The 21,360-nt window shown below is 38.2% G+C and overlaps 1 protein-coding gene across 7 annotated transcripts in view; it reads right to left on the reverse strand.

Moving 5' to 3' along the window:
* GULP1 (GULP PTB domain containing engulfment adaptor 1) overlaps positions 1 to 21,360 on the reverse strand; it is a 185,977-nt gene that overhangs the window by 152,285 nt on the left and 12,332 nt on the right. For 6 of the 7 annotated variants that reach the window (XM_014259064.2, XM_088058491.1, XM_088058488.1 and 3 more), the window contains one exon: positions 14,367 to 14,420. The exons of the other annotated variant lie outside the window; for it this stretch is intronic. The gene's annotated coding sequence lies outside the window, so the exon portion shown is untranslated. The remainder of the gene's footprint in view (positions 1 to 14,366; positions 14,421 to 21,360) is intronic. 7 annotated transcript variants of the gene reach the window in all.

Genomic DNA, 21,360 nt, shown 5'->3' on the forward strand with positions numbered 1-21,360 from the left:
ACTCCCTAAATATTTTTTTGTTTTGCCTTCTTTCTTGACACCTGCCAGGACTGCAACATCTAATCTTGGCATTTACAATAAATTCTTTTCCAAGCTTCCCTTTTTGGTAAGGTATTTGCTATCTAAGCCTTCTAGACATCCTGGCTCACATATGAAAAAACTTCTAAAACTGCTGCAAGCCCATTTCTCTCCTCTCCCATTTTTGCAAAAAAATATCCCTGTACAAACCAGAAAAACCCAGGTTTTGGAGTTTTTCCTGGAGCTCGCATACTTTATCTTTTTAGAGTGATAGAATTTTTGGAGCCTCATTTGAAAGATAATTAAATTGACTGAAAATGACAAGCCAAGTGGTAAATAAATCAAATAAATTCCAGTGTATTTCAAAAGTTAAGTCAGGTATGACCCTCTCAATTTTGTATCAGCAAAACCTCTGAATTCAGACAAATCCAGTTCAAACTTACACTTACATAAAATATGGGACACTGATAGGTATCATATGATTTCTAGTAACCATTGGTTTCAAAAATCCCACAAAGTTTCTGAGTCAATTCTAAGACGTTGCATACTTCCCCCTGCATTGTCCTACAAAGACACAGTACATATTTTAAAAATCAAGTACAAACTCTTCATTTTTCACAGTGCATAGAACTGGAAAAAAAATATATGACTTCTTTGATTTTTAATTAAAAGATGAACAGCCACTATAGTACCTCTGTTCTCTCCCAATTCAGCTATTCACTAGATTTCCTACCCAATGGAATTACATTCAATTTGCATTATTGTGCTCAATTTCCTTTAGAAAAGTTCTTTTCCTACATCAGCCTCTCATTTCTCTAGAAGCAACACACCATTTAACTATGTATGTAACCAGCAAAACTTCAGAGCCACTTCCCCTGTTCTACATCAGTGATTTAACAGGAACAAAAAAAAAAAGAAGTCATATTATGCCTTGGAATAAAAGGGCAAATTTTTCTTTTTCCAAAGTTAGCACTATACAACATACAGCTAGGACATCTATTAACCAATTATTTCAACTGTGTACTAGAATGTTGAACAGATGTCCACTAACCCCTTAAGCAGTCAATTTAAATCTGTTTGCCAAATCAAACAGTACTGATCTTTGGCAACTGTATCAATACCATTACAATAACAATTCCCCCTATGTATTCAATATGCATGCAGACTTTCCAACTTGGACACTGATAAAAGCTCAGGATTTTTCCATGTTCCAAATTTTCAGTCATTCAAAAAAGTGTCTGAATAAACATATAGGGGTGAAATGTCCATCTAGTTTCCTTAAGCACAGAATCTTCTTTGATCCAAGTTGTCCTTGGCTTACACATCACTAAGAAAGTAACTCTGTGTTCTACTTCATTCTTACCTTCTTCCTCAATAAAGAATAAAGGAGAAACTTAGTCCACACACAGGACAGCACAAAGAATACTGATCTGATTAAATTCTTAAAATTTCTAACTCTTGACATGGGTGTATTCCACGGTAACTACAGCCTTTGTTGTCCAAGTCCTCCAGCACTTAAGTACACTGCTCCTACTTAAATGCTATGTGATGCTCTCCTAGAACTCCAAGCTGGGCTGAGCTAGAACTGAATTTGTTGTACAAGTTACAAAAACAATTCAGGGATTGATAAACCCAAAAATCTAAGTTTCATCAAAGCATGTGTTGGAATAAGTCAGCTGAGAAAAGAGAATCCACTGTGAATGATCCAAAAAAAGACAGAGCTTTTTCCTGCACACTGGTTCCCTGCCAGTGAATCCTTTTGGGCTCAGCAGGTTTGTCAGTCTGTAGATTAATTTAGCTGCTTCTCTTCCTTGTGGAGTGTAGAGTCTCTGGGGCTTTTCTCTTCACTACTCCTTCTGTCACTTCATGGGAGCTGTGCCTTTCTGCAGCACTTGCCAGGTGTCCTGTTGTTTCTGGGTACTCCTCTCCAAAAGCAGACTCCTGTGCCCCAAGAAAAGGAGCTGCCTCCCATCTCCCACTTGGTACCTGTGATCCACACTCTCTTGACAAGGATTGCAGGCAAAGTGAAACAACAATGTGAAATGGAAAGAAAGCAGTCTGTCAAGTCCACAGCCACTATGCCAGCCTTCTCAGTTCTGCTGTTAAATCTCAACTACAGGGATTTAAACATTACCTTTGATACTACATCAAAATCCACACAGTGGTGAATGAAATGGACCACTGCACAAAAAAACTGGTGGGATGTTCTATCTCCCCAATCTCCTAGGTCCTTTTTAAAGATCATAGCTGAGTTGTCAACCTTACAATAATAAGAAGAGTCCACAACATGAAGAATTCAATGCTACAGAGTGTTGTGCTAGGAGTCCAACTCAATGCATTGGTGAAATATTTCTGAGTACAGCCTGAAACCGTATATAATAAATAGATAAACTATCAGTAAGTTAAAGGCCAAACCTTGTTTCTAATATGGCTTATTACAACAAGCAAAAGGAAAACTGAATCTGTCACAAGCCTAAGAAATGCCTCTTTTCTAAAACACTACCACAGGAAGTTACTGAGTTTTGAACAACATGAAAAAATCAAGACGCATAAATCAAAGAGAAGCTGCCTATTAAAGATATTTCCTAAGAAGGAAGAAGCTTCTGCAATGCCAATAAGTGACCAGTGTTCTGGGAGCTTATCTCTGGACCCTGAGATCAAAACCACAGTTTAAAAAAAACAGTAAGTGAAGGAGACTGTTGCAGATGGAACAGCCAGCAACACATCAGAATGCTAAGCTAGGAAGCAAGAGCATTTCTAAATTTCATTACAAAAATTACCTGCTGCACCTGTCACAGGCCTTTAAATTTCATCTAGGAAGGATTTCTACCTTTGAAAAGCTATAGCAAAAATTTACATTTTCAATTTCAATGTCTCAATGGATGGCTACAATGTTTTCCCAAATGGTAGCTTGTCCAAAAGATGAATCATCTTCATTGTCAAAAACATATGCCTTACCTCCAAAGTCAGTTATTAAGCATCTGTTTTAGTGATTGATACTTGTTATGTGTCTCCTTCCAAATGAACACAAGCATTGCTACCTGCTGGTTTCCTATATACTAAAGGCATCTGTAAGTGCTCTTTCTGAATATCATTAAGTCTCTAATTGCCAATCTTCTACACATTTTTATGGCTCTTTTTTACAGTCATACAACTGTATGTTCTCAAGAACTTTTGTTAACAGACATCATGGTCATGGCTGTATTTTAAAATCAAACTTGGTTAAGATGGAGACAAAGCAAAGATCACCTACTCCATTTCCATTTCCCCTCGTTTTCTCTCCCATCCTTCATCATCTCTCACTAACACAGAACAACGATGCACCTCCAGCTGAGACTCACAGGTGTCACAGAGGGCAGTCTCCTTACAGATCCATTATTTCAGACATCAGTGACTGACAAGACCTCAAAACTGTAATTCAGAGAGATAACAACATACCCAGAACACATCAGAGTATCTCACATTCATTTATGTGGACCTGAAAAAGCCCCAGATCGTCTGAAAACAACACAATTGCTCACAAACACAAGTTAAGAAATAGTTGGCCTGAGACTTCTGGAACAAGAACAGGTATCTTCGGCATGTCATCACAGTCAGGGGTACCATCTGCTGTAACTCACCTGTTTCATTTAACACCTCTTACGTCAGGTTGACAGAAACAGAAACTGTATTTTGAGAGAAACAAGCTGTGCATTAAATATGTAAAGTTCATTGGCTTCCAGTGTTGTCAAACATGCCATAATATACTGTCAGACACAAAGAGGCTGTAGTACCTGCTTAAGAGAAAATCCTCATTCCTTTTAGATCAGAAAACCGCTTCCACTTCTCTGGTTAAAAAAGAAGAACATTTTGGAATACATACTTCCTTTTTTATATATTTTTTTTTGGCAGAATACAAAGATCTTGCAACTAAACAGCATGAAACACACCACCTAGGAGAATACAAATAAAAATTTCCTTAATGGAAGCAGTTGCCAGGATTCATTCACCTGGATGATGCTGGACCCTATTAAACTTCCTTCAAGCAAATCACAGAAGATCATGTATCTTATCAAAATAAAACCACACATACTGTGACTGCAACATTCAGGCTGCTACTTTCTTTGAACAGCAGGGATAGTGCTAATCCTAATGAACCATGGAAGTGCATTAAGCCTATAGCAGCACTCCTTTGCTTCTCCTCTCCTTCCACTATTCCCAGTTCTTTCCCAGAACATCTTGAAAGAGATAAAAGCTCCTAGATTTGGAAGCACAAAGATTATCAGATTGTAAAAGTCTCAGAAGAGTATTTCCATGGCTGTTATTAAAGTCTTAGTGTACATCAAGGGGAAGAATGAGAAGAATGGGAAGATGAGCCTCAAAAATTGTGATACAGGGCTCTTAAAATAAACTTTGTGTCTCATGAAGCTGCTCCACTTTTTATTGACACCCTGTACATTTTCAACTCCAACTTGGCCTCTAGCAACTCTAACCACACAAAACAACCTTTTGACTAAACCTTTAACCTGTAAAGAAATTCAAGAAGAGACAAACTGGATTTTTGCCTTTTTTTTTTTTCTTTTTTTACTTTATTACCACCTCTGCAATTTCATGTTTCATAATGAATGAAGTTTTTATGATGCTGAGTACACAGCCTTGAGAAAGAAAGGAACTGCTTTACATGTGTCCCCTTAATTGTTTCTAATAGGAATATTTCCCAATACAGCAGCATGGCGTTTCTAAGTGCATACTGGGCAAGCCCTTTTGGTACTGTCAAGTTCCTGACAAACCATGTCTACAAAATTTATATAATAAGGTACTCTTGAAATTTTAATTCTGCCTTCTTTTTATTACAATAAAAAGAAAAAGCTCGTCCTTCATTTCCATAAGTTTGATTATCTCCATCAGCTGTGAAAGGGAAGACAAGAAGTTTGGGAGACTCAGATGTCAAATTTAAATGCCCTTAACTACTGCAGTTACAGCAAGACTTATTTAGCAATTACTCTGATAAGAGAAGATCAGTAAAATAAACAAATTCATTCATGTTCCTGCTATCATTCCTACTACTACATGACTAGAGATGTATGATAAGGAGCAGAAACAAAGCACTAAGTGCTGTCTCCTCCAGGTGTGACCACCCCCCAGAAAACACATCAGCAATACAATATACATACCAAGTTAGCATGGTTATTTGGAAGATGAGTATTTTTTCAGCTTCTCCTGAGTCTTCTTTATACACTTGGAAGGAAAACAAAATAAGCCACCTTTTTTAATGCCGTCCTTACCAAAATTGTTCCAGGCATCACTGTGTGTGGGTGATCAGGATCCATGCTGTGCAGCAGCAGTTTCCTGTTCCCTTGCCTTGCCCAAGTCTGCAACTTTTCTACCTGGGATAGATTGGAACCCTGTCAGAGATTAACTTTTTTTTCCATAGAAGTAGAAATAATGGGACATTCCTGTTCAGAAAAAGTCTGGATAAAGCACTACTGCCCTTTTATGTTGCATGTCAGTATGTTTTTACCACACTTCTTATTGTACAGCAGGACAAGTGTCCCTCTTCCACAAGATGCAAGCGACAACCAATCTCCCACTCTCTGTTAGCACGGCAACTTTTTAAAGCCGCAAAAAAGAAATTTGTAAAAAGCCATCCTATTCTTTCCTTACAACCATCCAGGAAGATTCACAATGAAGACTGGTTAAAAAAATTGGCACTTTACCATGAAAAAAAACCAGCTTGGGGCTGTCACATTCTGAATGCAGACACACAGTCACATCCAGGAAAAATGCCAGCCATACCGAGACACCACAGAAGATGACTAAGAAGTATTTCCAAACAATATTCATGCTTCTTACTTGAGTCAGATTTAATATCTAAAACAACAGAAACATCTGCAGAAAGCATCAGGTACAAACAAAGGCAAAATGAAAGAGTTATTTTCATAATCCTTAGCTAATTTTTGGCTAAGTCACTACTTGGTAGATATTAGTAGCCAGCATTCCCTGAATGTATAAAAAGGAGGAAGTATTGGTAAAGCAAAGCACACTAAACAATGGTATGGCAATGCTATGTGCACTAGCAAACCGCATGCCCTATGCCATTCCATTGCTTCATTGGGTAATAAAATGTTGTGTTAACTGCTTGATTAAAAAAATTATCACAATATTAGCACAAAGTCAGTCAAAGTCTAGAGCATCAATCTACTAAAAGGTATAGTTATGAAAATGCAGTGGGGACATTCCATATTCCTCTCTCCATCCATTGGGTTTGCTACCTCTTCAAAAATCAGAGAGAAATTCTAAAGTGTCGTGTAAACTTAAATCAAGCAGAAATTATGTATCCCATCATCCATCTGTTGCTCTAGCTCTCACTTACAATTTAATAGTATGACTATGTCTTCCACACAAGGAAAGAAAGAAGCAAGATTTTGCCAGAAGTCACCCTAAACTGGATGGATAAATTTCAGCTAATACATCACCCTGAACATTTTAGATTTCTACTTTTTAAATTTTAAGAGAGAACACAATATTTTGCATATAAAACACTCATATATTCATTATTTCTACAGCCTGAGGGATCTGACATCCATATTGCAAGCAATCGATTTGTTTATTCCACAATTTATTTCCCATAAATCAAAAGTTTAGAGTTGATAACCTCCCACCACAGGCACACCAGATCTACCACAAAATGCATTTCATATCCACATTATCCTTCTGATCTCTCCAAAAAGATTGCTTATTTAGTTACTTTAAAATTTCTAATGTGCCCTTCTGTTCAACATATTTCTAATGTGAACAACAACCAAGGCCCCAGTAAATAAGGTTGCCAGTTCCCAATTAGGAGTACGTGGTTTTAGCATTCTTTCAATTAAATCACACCAGAGTATTCCATCATTAACTGGATGTCCTGACAAACTGTACAGGCAACACTTTACACTGGCACTGTGTTAAACAGGCCCTTGGAGGTTGAGTGGTGCAAACCACTGCTCTCCAAAGTCTGCTGATCACAACTATTTGAGAAGGGAAAAAACCCTTCTGGATGCAAACAGCCTGGTCTTACACAGGCTTTTATCAGGCCACAATTACAACAGGATACAATTACCTTGCAACCAGGTTTTAGCTGCTCTCATAACATTAAGATATAGAGCATGAAAAGCAGCAGGAATGCATCTGCAAATTCAGAATAGGATCTAAAAAACCCCTTCTTCCTAGGACCATAGAAGTATTTAACTCCTAAACTCAAATACTTTATAAAGTAGAACAAGGAATTTGAGGCAGATTCCCACCCTGTACTGAACTAATGGACAACAAGTTAAGAACCATATTCAGTTTCTTTGAATTGAAACTGTAAGGGAAGTTCATTCTACAAGAATACAATTCACCTTCCTGGCTGGTCTGGAAGTCTAAATGAGGTTCACCTACTTCAGGTACACCTGAATACTTTATTAAGCCACTGCTAAGCTGAAAACATTCTTAGGAAAACTGCCCAGAGTGCACATGTCTATCAAGGTATAAAAATGTCTGTTGTGAAAAATATGTTTTCAAATACTGGATAATAAAACTTTTATTACAGTAAAGATAAAAACTTTAGATTTATAATTACTGTGTCAATACATTCCTGTAAAACAGAACTACAGCTTTGTGATTAACAAATCAATTCAAGCATCAGAGATGATAATTGGTAAACACAAGGAGTTTCAGACACGCCTAAAGTACTTATTGTCAAGATGCTGCTGCTTAGCGAATACAATCTCACAAAACCTATTTGTGAAGGCTATGTTTTGAATAATGCACTATTTGGTTGTAGAGAGAAGTTATCAAAACCTAACCTAACCCTTTAAATAGAAATAACTACAGCACTTAACAAGCAGTTCAAAGATTAGAACTGCTGTATTCACAGAGCAACACATAACCAGTGCTAGTGACTGAGTCTCACAGGGCTATCTCCTAGGAGAAAAATACACATTTTACAATGGTTTAGGACTTTGTTGCACATGTAGATACTTTATCATTATTAGACTTTCCATTTAAAAATTCTGTCATTTATCTTCTCAAACTCCAGCATCAGACAAAAGCAACTGTTCAAAGTTCAGATCTCTTCGAGAAACAGCTCTGAAATTTGCAGGGGTAAATTCAGTATTTGGATATTTCCCAGGAAGCCTTTCCTCCAGCAGTACTCCAGACAGCATTCTTCTTTTACCAAATCAGCAGTAAATATGACAACACAAGCTCTCCAAGAGCTATGAATGTTGTATGCCAAATTAGACATGTGTCTTTTCCAACTGTTATATTATATGAATCTACTTTCACTCCACTATGGATTGTCCTCTCAAATCTCACCTCCACAACTCCCTGACCATTTCTTTGGGAGCGACACATGATTCTCTGTCCCAGGTAGCTGTCAATTTGCTCCGCAGAAAAGTGAGAGGCCAATATTTTAACAACTGCTCAGCTGAAATGTATTTTTTTCCCTATATTCTTAACTGCATGTGAAGCAGTTAAATAGAGATAATTTTTTAGATATTAGAGAAATGTACTATATTTGAGTATGAAAATGTATTTCGTTATTAACTGTGTTTTAAGATATTTCTGAACTTAGAAAGAGATGATAATATAATTTTAGAAAAATATTAGAATTACTAAATATGACAACTACGAAAAAATTACTAAACTCCACCCACTAGAGAACTAAAAGCAAATCACTTGCTGCTTGTCAGGCATAACCTGCCAAACTATTAGCTCTCATTTTGAAGGCTTGCTTTTGCTCAATGGCTGACCTGCACATTGCAGAGACTTAGCATAAGAAATGGCTTTTAGGCTCAGCTGCTTTCTAAGTGCAATCCATCATCAGAAAAAAGAGATTATTCCCTTTATAGTCGGCTACTTTGCCAAATTCTTCTGGCTCTGTTCCGTCAGTCACACCCATGGCACCCTGGGGAAAAGCAAACCCTAGCTCTCTATCACTCTGTTCTTGCTGAAGTGTGGAATGAAAAGCAATTAGGGTTTGATGCCATTTATGAGGAAACTGAGGCGGAAAGACAGCTCTATCATTTAGCAGCCCCGCTCCCTGCACCAGCCAGCAGCTCGCAGGGGCACATAGAGGCAGGCTGGGAATTTAGACTGGAGAGGGGGGTGGAGCTGGGAATATCTCATGGTTTGCATAACAGAGCCATAAACAAACCCACATGCAGCAAGGGGCCCTTTCGAGGCCCTTCTAAAAATACATGTACACACACATTGTCACTGATGCAAAACACCATAAGAGTCATCACTTATTGAACCAGAAAATGGTCCAGGAAGGTTTCCAGTAAGGTGTCCTCCCCACAGTTTGTTTATACTCAAGAATTATAAACAAGATTCCCTTTCAAATCAAAACATCCTCTCCTTCATTCACAGTACAATGAATACATTGCAGAACAGATTTATCTGCAATGCAAAACAAACCCCAGATGCCTCCAAAGGTGGCCTTTGCCTGCCCATTATGCCCAAAAGACTCTGGAAAGGGGTGTGCCAGGTTAAGCGTTCACCCACAGTGTCCTGTGAGCACAGTTCACTGAAGAGCTACAAAACCACCAACACAGCAGAGTTTTGCACCCCAGTCAACAGGCATTAAAACATAGATGCACCCCAAGGGTTCTAGTTCCTACCCCTCCAAGAAAAAGGGAGAACAAGAAAGAGGTCAGGACTATCAGCCTATTATTCAAATCCAGGCCAGAAAATTGGACTTTCAGAATAGCCTTTGCCTTTCCTAACTGGACATGTAAGAGGCTAAGGAGGAAGATTACAGTCATCACTTCTCTGTTCATGGCCTGTGTACAAAAGAGTGCAGTCACCTACTGAGGAAAGGCACAGACAGCTGGGCTTAGTTCTTCTCTCCTTCCCTTTAAATTCCAACTTCCTTCTTGTAGCCACCAGCATGGAAACACTTTCACAGTAAATTAAGGATGACGAGATCTCTTTGGGTCTCTTTGCTGTTTCACTGCAATCTGAGTAATACACACCATTAACCTGTTTCGTGAAAACCCAGCAAGAGAAACTTGAAAATATTACCCATAAACTGAACAATCTTTCAAAACGGTCTATCACTGGAAACACAAATCTGAACTTCTGTTCCTCCGCTGAAAAATATATGCCCAAACCACATTCCAAAGACATTTCCAACTAAAAATGTTACTACTCTTTCCTGCCACATTTAAGCCTACTGTGGCAGCAGAAAACAGAGAAGTCAGAAGTTCAAAGGATTCTCAAGACCCTGACAAAACACACTTTGAAACCTAAAGCTGCCACTGAAAATGCAATGTCCTCTACTTCACAGTCAAATAGCAAAAACCAACTAAAGCAGCGCTGTGGGTTTGGGTTTTTTGAGGGAGGAAGAGATGGCACTTAATCCCTCCTAATACCCTAAGCAAGGTGTTTTAACCACCAAATATCTTATCTGAAAGTCAGGCATTGGACAAGAAATCAGCTGGTACACATCCTAGCATGGCCCATCAGCCTCCCCTGCTCACTGATAAATGAGAGGGAACACCCCAAGCTCCACCAGCCCTAAACCAGCTGCAGCAGCTGTCACTACCAAGGCTGGGCTTGCACTTGCAGGAGGAGCTCAAGGCACTGAAGAACTCCTGTGCAGCTGCTCTGAGAGCCACTTTTCTCCAAGCAGCAGGCGCAATCAGCACCAAAAAGCTGCAGCCAGGGCAAACAAGCAGCACTGGACTGTCCCTTTCACACAAGAGTCCCCAGATTGACCCCAAACCTTCACCTTGTCTACAACTAGGGCCACTTTGTGACCAACAACGTCCTCTTTTCCACTGCACAAAGGATGGTAGCACCAGATCACTACATCCTGGATTCCTTAATTCCTATCCTTTCTTACAATGAGAAGTTCATCAGCTCCCACACAAAGTGGACCTTCCCTTGCCCAGTGCCTTCCTGACACCTGTGTGGCTCCACCAGCAGTGGCCTTGTGTTTTCCTCCTTTAGCCATGGTGCAACATTGATTGGAACACCACAAAGAGCTTTCCTCTCCCCACAACAGGTGATGTCCTGTGCACCTTGTGAAGCCTGACTCAAATCAGAGTGAGGAAAATGACTTCATCTCCTCCTTAATCCCAGACAAACTGCTTCCCTGGTATCTGTGCTGCAGTTTTTGGCAATTCCAGGTAGTAAAGAGGAAGTAAACAAGCTGAGGGGAAGCAAATCTCAAATGTAATAAAGGAGGGGATGTTGTCTTATCTGCCTGGTTGTTGCTAACTAGGATCTAAAGTTCAATCCAGCCAGTTTTGACATTTTTTTTTTCCTACCAGGAGAAGCTATTTAATTTAGAGAAAACTAGCTGTCTTTGAATTGATGACAAACTGCAAGAATAAAGTTATGTTAAATGAAGAAATTTGTACACAGAGACTGCATTAACATTTTTGACAAAAATTCCTATATTCAAACCCTTCCCCAAGCTGACCAGACTCTATGTTAATTTAATTGTTTTCAAATAATTAAATTCCACATTAAGTGGGGCTAATCTATGCTGTTTCAGCCTAATTACTATCTCGGTTCTAAAAGTTGGTGGCTTTTTTTCCCCCAAAAGAGATTAAAATGGAATTTACCCTTTAACATTTTGAGTCTGTAGTTGTCTGTTAGGTCTAATGAATGAAACCTTGTAGCACAGTAATATGGATACAGCAGAAAATTCAAGGCTAAGTCAGTCCTGCTCTTCCTGCATTTATTCTGCATTTTGTTTGTTATGCTAATTGAGGCTGTTAGCTAATGGCTTCAGTACACTTAGTAATTTGTGGTTTTCCTTTGTAAAAATGAAACTAAATTGGTTTTCCTTTGTAAAAATGAAATTAAATTGCCCCTAAATCTAAGGGAAGGACATCCATATAAACAGAGGTTTATCAATACTCATCCTCCCTGTGCCAAGAAATACTGCTTACTCCAAACAATTCAAAAATCATCAGGAGCTGGCATTCTTTAAGCTAGTCAGAGGTTGTCCTTAAAGATGCTTTAGTACATGTAGACATCTCAAAGGATAAACATAACCCATGCAAAACTACATCTGTTACAGTGAAGGCTTCTCTTACGGTGAGAACATCTGGATCTGTAGAAGGGACTGGAAACTTCCTTCTTATATGGGAATATAGGCTCCACTGTTTTTTCTCTCACCTTAGATAAGTGCAAGCACCACTTTGTAAAAGGAAAAAATAAAAATCACAGAGCTTGCCTTTTTATAAACTTAAGTAACAGATTTTTTTCCTTTTCAGTTTCAACCTAATAAGCATCCAGTATTACTGTGTAAATTAACAGTAAAGACAGGTAGTGGGGAAGACAACAAAGTCTTGCATTGATCCCACAGGTGAGGTTAAAGATGCCAAGACAGAGCTCCAGATTAATGCCACATACAGTACATTAGCCTACCCCATGGAACCATAAGATCACATCAGCACACCAGGCTTTGTTCAAGAAATAAATAAATAAACAAACAATTCACAAGGCAGTTTTTCATTAGATATTTGGCATGCTAATAAGAGTAATCAGGGAATATAGATATAAACAATAGCTTTCTATTCATTCTGTCCCAATAAATAAGACCCTGGAAGAGTGCTCACTGTAACTAAATGTATCTAACAATTTTCACAGTGCAAGTACTAAAATTTGAGGCTTTATTCCTAGGCAGAAAGGCAAAAGCCAGAAAAAAAGGCAAGTAAGTGAAGCTTACACAGACTCTTACACAAAGAGTGACTGTCCCATGTGACAAGCACCAGCAGAAAGAGCCCATTTATATTTCTCTGTCTCCAACAATCACAGCTGAAATGTATCTTTAGGAGCCTGGTCTCAAGTTTAGAAGACTTTCAGTATACTGCTGATTCTGCAGAACTCATATTTCTGGGTTCTTTCTCATGTCTCCCAATTTATGCCACAGACCAACATAATCTGATGCCTGGGAACACCAGGGCGAGGGCTGAAGACACACCAAATTCTTCCTTGAAACACCACCTCTTTATTTACAAGATTTATCTATGCTAAAAATAAGGCCCCAAAAAAGGAAAAAAAAACCAACCCACTAAAATCCCAAATAAATCCAAAACAACTTGCAAAAACCCAGCAACCTGTTTCCATAGGACTTTCATTAAGCTAAGAGGCCAAAGCTCACAGTTTGTGGCAGAATATCAGACCATCTAGGTATTTCTGATTTATTTCAGAAATATTTTAATCAAGAAACTTCAGCATCAGCTATGATGCTTTACAGATGCCAGAACATCATCACTTGTTACACAGTATAACTCCCCACTCTGAGAGTACAGCCCATGCTGTTTAATACTGCCCATGACAGGGTATGTGAGTACCTCGTCCTCTCACCCCACACTCCATTATTTAATCCCATGCTCTGGATCAAAAATGCAATTATATTCTTCTAACATAAACCATTCATATTATAATTCTGCTTCCTCTTGAGAGAAAATAATTTAAAATGTTTGTAAGGAAGTCAGGTAATAAAAATATCACAGTTTTATGGTAAGTCTTGCTATGACTTCAGGAACAAATCCCTACCTAGCTTCTTGTCTATCTTCAGCACAAACTTGTTTGTCAAGTTCTGAAAGGGATTACCCCTTTCCGACTTGCCAGAACACAGCCTGCAATTTACACCAGTAAGCCAAATCCTACAGAAAATCTTAACCCCAGAGTCCTACTAATTTCAAAATCCATCTGACCTGGTCAGTGATACTGGCTCCTAGAACCAGAATGCAACAACTTGAACAGAAATCAAATGAACGGAACAAATTCAACAGAAGGTCACGAGTGACTACACTTCCCCAATAAAGTGACCCAGTGAGAAAGCAGATTGGTGTTCTCTCAAAGCAATGATGACAACCTCTCTGAAGACATGTCACCTAAAGCACTGACAACTACATCTGCACGTTCTGTGCTCTAAACTCAGTTGAGCACTGAAATAAAAGTAAAGCGACAGATAAAATAATCAGCCTGTGGAAGTGAGATAAATAATGGTCAAGAAAAGGCACATCAAGGAACCATGAATTAGTAATAAAAGTTGACATAGGTCTGAAGATATGTGCTAGATAGAAAGATTTTAACCACACTTACCTAGTATTAGCTTTCAATATTCCACAATTATTATGGTTTCATGTGCCCTGCAGTGACAACATTCAGATGGCAAAAGGACCATAGGTGTTTACAGATTTTCCCCTGTGTAAACAGCACACTAAAATCTGTGATATTTCTGTTCCAACAACAAATAGAAATTGACTCTATTTATATCAGATCACCAATATAAGGGATTTGCTGTTTGTGTTAGTAAGAACATTTATGTGATCAAATGTAGATATACAGTAAACCAAAAAAGGTTATTACTGAACCTGATCTAGTGGTTCCCTCCTCTCCACGTGTCTTGCATCTCACCTCGAAGGAATCTGTCAGAAAATTCAGAAATCACAATCATTAGATCAAACTCTTAGTACTCATAAAATGATATCTTCAATCCATACATGCATATATTGCTAATACTTTGGACATCAAGTTTACCTGGCCTAATAATTTTTCAGACATGAACCAAGAGATGATTTGAGATACAGATGAACCTTCTTAAACACACAGAGGAAAAATTTGACAGTGCCAAGGACTAATCAACTCCCAAGGGTTGAACGCATGTAAAAATTTTGGGGACATGTGTTCTCTGGGATACATATCCACTACAACTGTCCCAACAATTTCCAAAGCTCCTAGGAGATCTTATGACAAATCACTTAAGTGCATTTGTGTAATTTTACCATGTCTAGTACAGAGGCTTTCTGTACAAAAAAGGCACAAAGCTTTGAATAATCTCATCAACTGCACTTTTCCCCAAATATTAAAGATTAAAATATAACTTCTCATAAGCAGATGCATTTCCTCTGAAGTTATCAAATGTGGAGAAATAAAAGAGAAATGACAATTTTCAGTGTCTGGAAGAGGTCCCTGTTTAAAAAAATGTAGCAACATCCCCAGAGAAACTAAAAGCTTTCCAGTGCAAAAAGTGATGTGTTCATCACAGTGCTGTGGGCACAGAAAAGCTCAGCAGTCCTTGCCCTACAGGCTTATGCACCTGGGATAAGGTCCACAGGTCATTTTTCACCCTTGTCACAGGAATTTGTACTCTGCCACCTGAACTCAACATCCAAGAGAAACCCTTGATCTTTTTCACCACTAGGAAAAATCAGTATTTCTGGGATCCAGCCAATGAAGTCATGCAAAGGCATAATAGTGACAGTTAATTACTTGCTAATCATGCTTTGGCTTCAGGATGAATGCCACCAGAAATACTTCATTTATTCTTTTCATTGATATTAGACAATTACAAAAATGTAATGCAAACAATTCCAGACAGAAGACTGTCTCTGAAAAATACTTGAAAAAAAGCTCTTTTTTTTTTGTCTGCAGCTTGCAGGAATCATTCCACAAACCCCAAGCTGTTCAGATCTGATGTGCAACTGAAAAAGAAATACGGAATTTGAGAGAAGCCATATGGCAAAAGTTAAATATTTTGGTGTCAAAATACCCATCATAGCTTAATTCAAACTTATCACTTTTGAGACATGAGATCCAGAGACTGGTCAGAACTGTACAATTTTTCCACCAATTTTTACGACCAAGGGTCAATGAATTATTTCTCCTTGACAAGCGCGTGACATTTTGAAGTTTCCTTTCACCACAGAGCTCTCTGTAGTTTCAGAAGAGACAAAGAGATTGCATATTGCCTTTATACACATAGTTAGGCAATCAGAAAACATTCCAAATCATTTCAGAATTAATAAGACAAGCTTTATGTAAGCATCAGCATAATTTTATTTCCAGACTCACTTATGCTTAAAGAGTTCTAAAACTTGAATATGCTCAATCTAAAACATGAAACATTTACATCCCAGTTGACAACGACCTTGTGTTAAATTATTAAGGACCAACAGAATAGCTGGTGTCCACGAGCAGGGGTTAGAACTGGATATGCTACCAAACACATGTGGATGGATCATTACTGTGCCATAAGTAATGATCACTGCCGTACACTGCGCCTCCACAACACTGCCTGTCATCAATATCTATTAGCACAAGGCTGCAATATAAACATTTATAAAGCAGACACAATACACCAGCTAAACCACTAATGCATGTAATTGCTAACACAGAGCCATATGCTGAAAATTCATCTCTCTTTACATTTAACCTGGGCAAATCAGACAACTGTCTAGCCCACAGTCTTCCAAAATTGCTTACTGAACAGAAAATTGTAATCAGCTGCCAGTTCAATTGTTTTTACAACATTCTACATAAAACAAATGAGGTCTGTTGCCCTGACTTGTGAAAGAGCTCTAATAAATGCCAATTATGAGAGCAATTAGAGGATCAAATCTGACATCACAGGTTTCTCTATAAGATATTAGCTCAATGACTTTTTTATAAGCTAATTAGTCATGGACTCTGAACAAGAAACAGATGATCCAAAAACAATGATTCTGCAAAAGTGTGTGTTGTCAAACCCCATAAGGGCAATAACCCCAGTTTTCCAATGGGAATTGTATCTGTGACTGTAAACTCCTTCAACTATATTAACAATAACAATCTAAATTATGAACAAGAACACATGAAGTATTCCAAGCATGATCAGCTTCTTTAAAGTTCTTACAAACCCTGAATTTACCAATATTTCTTTTGGCAGAAGCCATGCTGTTAATCAAATATGATATAAATCTGCAGGGATTGCACAACAGGAAGAAAGAAGGAATTCCACCATAATATGGTGAACTTGCATTTTTCTAAAGGAACAGAGGACATAGCAGGAAGTGGGTGCTTCAGTTGAACATTCCTGTCACAAAAAGGCAAGCCCGGCCACCAGCACAGTCCAGGAGAAGAAAAGTAATTTGATTTTCTGAAGAACTAAGTCCTCTGCTGTAAAACAGCAAAATGTTGCCTATATGATCATAATTGGGATTCCTTTACATGTGTAAATAATGACAGTATGTGATTGTGCAATGACACTTTTTCTGTGGGCTTTTGCCTTGTTTAGTACACGAAACAGATGCCCTTCACCAAATGAACATCTTCTCTGACAGTCCTCAGCAAAGCCTGGTGCATTATTTGCCACAAACTCCTCAAGGTGCAGCCTGAAGCCAGAGGACACACAAAAGACAGCTCTCAGGCAGCTTTCACCAGAGCACTTTATGGTCCACAAACTTGGGTGTACCTCAAAAATCATGTTGTCCTTATTTTAGATTTAGTCAGTGTGGCTACTTAATACAAAACTGGGGGTCCCAATCTGAAATGATCAGCAAGCATTTTGCTGGCTCTTCTAGTGAGAGGCTTAAACTCAGCTACACTCAAACTGATTTGCTGCAGGTGAAGTAAAACTGGCAGAAACTACAGAAACAACCTGCTAAGGAAACATGTGCAGGTCCTCAGGTGCTATTTCCTAAAGAGCTATAAAATGTGGAGTATTTTATGATCAAAGCAGGCTGCCCTTGATTTCAGGTATGAGAGTCAGCACTTGCTCAAATCACAGCCAAGAGCTAGAAGCAGGTATTCATAATATCAGCAAAAAGCTTCCTACAGCACCTTGACCACTATCAATTAGGAAAAACAGGGTGGGGTTGGGAATCACATTCCCCAGAACGATATTTGACTGGTTAAGTTCCATTTCAGGGTCTGGAGCAGGAAATAAGTTTTCAAGGAAGAAGTTCTGTCTTTCTATCATATGCAAGATAAACCCTTTGTGTTTATGTCTGGGAGCACACTGACCTACACATGTACACAGACCTTGGAAAAAGATACCACTCCGCAGAGAAGCCACAGCAAATCTTTAGGATACTCCTCAAGCCCAAAGCAAACCAGGCAACACAGAAGTTTTACATCAAGCCACAGCTTTCCTCAGCCAAACATACAGGCATAACCCTTTTTCCTCATTAAAATTACAGCCTAGTTGATATGAAAATTAACCTAAAGGTCTCTCTCAACATGCTTCTCCAAATAACTTATGACTAAGTTACTCCAGATATCTTACAACACAACAAATATGCTATGACACAAGTGCTAGAAAATCTAATAAAACTCTAACAATAACACTGTCAAGAAGCTACAAAAAGATTTTGACCACGCTCATGTACTAACAACCGATGTACAGATGGCCACATACTGCCCAGAAATACACATGGAATGAGCAGAGAGGCAGCAATGTATGGGCACAGCATGGAAACTGGATATTTCCATGGGTTGCCTTTCAACAACCCATTTGGGACTGATGCCATGAAACACACATGACCTCTGAAACCTCACACTGTTTACGGCCATGTCTCAAACACCCTCACACTCCTGAATTGCCTCAAGACTCAAGCATGCTGACATGACTCTGGAGGTAAACATACAGCATTTCTGGAATGGAGCTGTTCCTTCTTTGCTTAAACCAGAAGCTGATGTGTTCAGTTCTGTCTGCACTCTGGTGTGCAAGTTCATAAGCTCAAGTATGGGTCTGGACATTTTTTCTTCATTTAGAAGACTCTTCATAGATTCACAAAAATTGTTACTGTATGCCATTTTTATTTTTCCCCATTTCTTTACTCCTGTTGAAGTAAAGGAGTATGTTGGTAACCATATGATACTGCTGCACTGTCAGAGTTCAACAAACAGAACCAGACATAAGCACATAAAAAGAAGCACTGCATGCACTATTGAAAAATCTTGCAGGGAGTTACAGATACTAATTTCATCAGAAGACTTTTGCAGAGTGTAACTATATATTCGCCAACAACTAATTCAAGAAACAATAAAAAAAAAAAACCAAAATTACATTGGCTTTGCTACTTCACAAACCAAAATCTTCATTAGACACACCCCATGCACAGCTATCCACATTTACAAAACTACCAACTGCTCAGATTTATCTTAATGAAGGCAGCTCCTTAAATGAATCACAACCACCTCATGACCTGTCAGTCTGTGATTGTGACTGGACGTAGTGACATACTTGCTAGGTTGCATGGAATTATATTTCTGTTACACCTGGATTATATAGAATAGGACTGCAAATTCTGTATCTATAAAAACCAAGGCTGCTTTTTGGGGACTGAATGTTTTTTACTGAAGCTTAAAAATATAACAAGTAAAACAGACTATTTATTATAACTAACAAATAATTTTTTTAAGTAACTGGGATCTAGGTGATCAAGTATTCAGACAATATCAAGTAGAAATACTGAAATGTAAGTAAGAATAGACATTTTACATAAATTTTTGACTGTAATACATAATTCAGCTAGGCACACCGACAAAAGTTAGCTAGAGCCCAAACACTAAATTGTGTGCTCACGTAGGATATAATATACAGAGAGACTTAAGAATATTTTCTGTTTTCAAGCAATAAATATAAATTCAAGCTGTGTCAACAATATAACCAATGGACTAAACAGATGTAGATGGGTGAAGCTTAAAGCAAAAACTTTTACTTCTCTGCCACAAATGTTCCAGTTTGCATCATGAAAATATCTAATTTGTTCACTTGTGCAGTTTGAGCCAGGAGCTGTCTTTAAATCCTTGTTTCACCACAAGGAAATTTTCCACCATATTCTTTGCATTTTCATTCCAGTGCTCTGTACAAGCCCATATATTCTCCTTTCACAGATATCACCACATTCAGTGTACATTTTAAGGGTGGAAAAGGAGAACATTGATGACACTATTATTTCAAAGTCCAGGACATCAAACAACCAACTAAACACCTCCCCCAAAACTATGATTATTGCTATGACAGTAGTGATAGATTGTTTTGGGTTTTTTTGTTGGATGGTTGTTTCCTCTTTCTACTTGAAAAATGGAGAAAAACATATTTTAAGCATATTGGCCCTAATAGTTACCATAAATCTCCAAAAAGAGAAACTGAAACTTGAGATATCACTTCACATCCAAGAGTCCTACTTGGTCTTTAGATCAGCAGTGTATTTCAGCTAAAATGATACATAGTGTTTTCTTCAGGACATTTGTGTTTCTCATCACAGAAGAAAACAATAATAGGAAAAGCCTCCTTTGTAAAACATATTAAGTATCAAAAAAAATCACAAGAGGCTAAAAATGTCCCATCCATGACATCACTGCAATGCAGCAGATGAAAGAAAAATAATTTTGAACAGGACTCATCTTTTCATCCAGAGGAGAACACCAGATCATATTTAAAGCCAGGATGTCTTGGTACATCTTTATCACCTATCATCTACATAAATGGAAATCCGAGTATGTGGAGAATCACAACATGGTCAGAGGAAAAGAGTATTTGTGAAACACCACAGAGATGGAAATTGCATCCTCAGGGTTTGAGTCAGACCTATCCCTTGTTTTCTTCTGAGCAATTCCTGATGGGGATCAGGCACAAAGAACAAATGTGGATATGCTCTTTCAGACTTCCAATCCTTGCTTTCATCAATTAAGTTACCACTAACTTCTGTGAATGAACTAGGAGATGCAGATGGACACACACACATTCAATTTCAAAAATGTGGTGGAGAAATAGGGGTATAAAAGGAATAATGGAGATATATATTTAAAAAAACCCCAGCTGAAACAGGTAACTGAAAAACACAAGAAAGCAAAATATAATGTTTTAAATTTTTATCCAATTAAAATGAATCATAAGAAAAAAAAAATCCCTGCAAGCATGGATAAAATTCACAAACATCAAACAAAAAGCAGCAGAATTACTGCATAGAAAAGGTACCAATCAAATAAGCACAGCTGATGAAGCAACCCAGTGAACAAGATCCTAAAATTCTTTCATGTAATAAGAGTAACCTTCAAAGCCTCTAGATGGACCTTACTACATAGCTGCTTGCAAAGGGAGAACAGGCAGAGGCAGCACACAAGATTTTCTCATTTTTTTCATTTTTAGTTTTTGGTTTCATTTGAGAGCACCAAAGCATGCCAAGCCATAAAAACCCCCAAAAATAAATACAAAAAAAACCCTGGCAAGTCTGAATCTTGTGCAGATAGAGGAAGAGGTCATTTGGAACATTGCTGAAACAAGAATATTGAAATGACATCTGAACACAACCAAACTACGCAGTTTTAAAGCTGTCCAGACTTCTGAAGGAATATTTGTAAGAAGAAAAATTGGCTGCAGATCTTGGAAGCATATGGAATGCATAGAGACCACCTACAGCAAACTGAGAATTCCATAGAAAAACATGTGAGCTATTTGATTGATAGCCTATTTCCAAAAGACCTGGAATGCTGAAGAGACATGGGCAAAACAAGGAAATTTATATATACTGTACATATATTGGAAGTGACATGCCAATTCTGCTGAAGCACTACTGAGTAAAGGAGTGTCTCCTGAAAAAG

Source organism: Pseudopodoces humilis, chromosome 8, assembly GCF_049639895.1.
Source record: "Pseudopodoces humilis isolate 2021_Gansu_Grassland_sample_001 chromosome 8, ASM4963989v1, whole genome shotgun sequence".
NCBI lineage: Eukaryota > Metazoa > Chordata > Aves > Passeriformes > Paridae > Pseudopodoces > Pseudopodoces humilis.